This window comes from Gadus chalcogrammus, chromosome 18, assembly GCF_026213295.1.
Source record: "Gadus chalcogrammus isolate NIFS_2021 chromosome 18, NIFS_Gcha_1.0, whole genome shotgun sequence".
Classification (NCBI taxonomy): domain Eukaryota; kingdom Metazoa; phylum Chordata; class Actinopteri; order Gadiformes; family Gadidae; genus Gadus; species Gadus chalcogrammus.
The window spans coordinates 1,468,285-1,470,024 of NC_079429.1; positions in this window are offsets into that span (position 1 = coordinate 1,468,285).

A 1,740-nucleotide genomic window follows, 5' to 3' on the forward strand; every position below is an offset into this window, starting at 1 on the left:
TAGACATGTTCTACTATGTGGTACTAACAACACACACCTCACTACAAATTAATATTTTGCTCCTCCTATTTTATTTAAATATTTTAAGAATCCCATTCATTTCCTATGGGAAACGGCTTTTTGCTCAATAGCTTCCGAGTTATAGGACCCAGAGGCCCCAGACCAATGTGGACCTGTCCTACAATGTGGTAATAACAACACACACCTCACTAAAAATTAATATTTTGCTCCTCCTATTTTATTTAAATATTTGAAGAATCCCATTCATTTCCTATGGGAAATTGCTTTTTGCTCAATAGCTTCCGAGTTATAGGACCCAGAGGCCCCAGACCAATGTTGACCTGTCCTACTATGTGGTACTTACAACACACACCTCACTAAAAATTAATATTTTGCACCGCCAATTTTATTTGAATTTTTTAAAAATCCCATTCATTTCCTATGGAAAACGGCTTTTTGCTCAATAGCTTCTGAGTTAGGGGACCCAGAGGCCCCAGACCAATTTAGACATGTTCTACTATGTGGTACTAACAACACACACCTCACTAAAAAGTAATATTTTGCTCCTCCTATTTTATTTAAATATTTTAAGAATCCCATTCATTTCCTAAGGTAAACGGCTTTTTGCTCAATAGCTTCCGAGTTATGGGACCCAGAAACCCCAGACCAATGCAGACCAACACAGTCTGACTCCGAGAACATCAAATACCGACTGTTGGCCAAGGCACTTGAACGTCGGTGGCTGACGGGAAAGGTACCCTTCGGCGTAGTCTGCAGACGGAAATGGGGTGCTCCAGCAGCCGATTCACTCCTGTATTAACCTGACTACGTCTCCAATAGACGCTGTGAGCATCTTTCCTATTGGATGTTTTTTTGGATATTTTTCTGTGAAAATGGCGGAAATACTTTTTATTCTGGGTGGGTAAGATATTTATGTATCGTTACACCATTAAAATTGTTTACGTAAACATTTTAGTGAGCGTTCCGCAGCATTGAGAAGAGCTGGAATAAATAAATAAATATGTTTATATATTTATTTATTATATACGGAGACCACCAGACTTCCTCGAAGCAACGAGAATGGTCTATTAAATTCAAAATGGGATTTAAGGGATACAGTGCCATACGGTCCATCGCCATACGTCAATATGAATTAAATTCATAGAATTTACGAGTCGATGGTCAATGGTCGGATACAGATCTTGTTATAACGACAATTGAATAAAAGCTATGGTCTACTTATAATATTATAACAAAATAATTGTATATTTAATTATTTATATAATATATATTTTAATATTTAATTAATTAAATACAATAACGGCTGTAAACATGTGACATGCCGAGGTTTTTTGGCCTTTTCTTTTCAATGGGCCTGAGTCCACGTCACGTAACTCTCATGGTTGCTATGTCAGCCCCCTCTGCTCCTTACATGGCTCCAAACCACGTGGGCGGCAACGGAGCTGCCGTCAATTATGTTGTTTTTGTCATAGGGTCCGCTGGTTAGGAAATAGACAGATATTCCAAGGTTTCCTTCGAAAGGCACCTTGGAATATGTATCTATTCTCCGCAGTTTAGACATAATTAATAAGTGACTTTTTTTAATGAACTTGACTCGGGTATTTTTAATCGCTGTCTGGTGGCTTGTTACGTCACTCAGAGACACGCATGGATACATTTTATAGTGACAGCCTGTAACCTATTTTTTAAAGCAAAACATTTATATATCGAGGCAGGGTT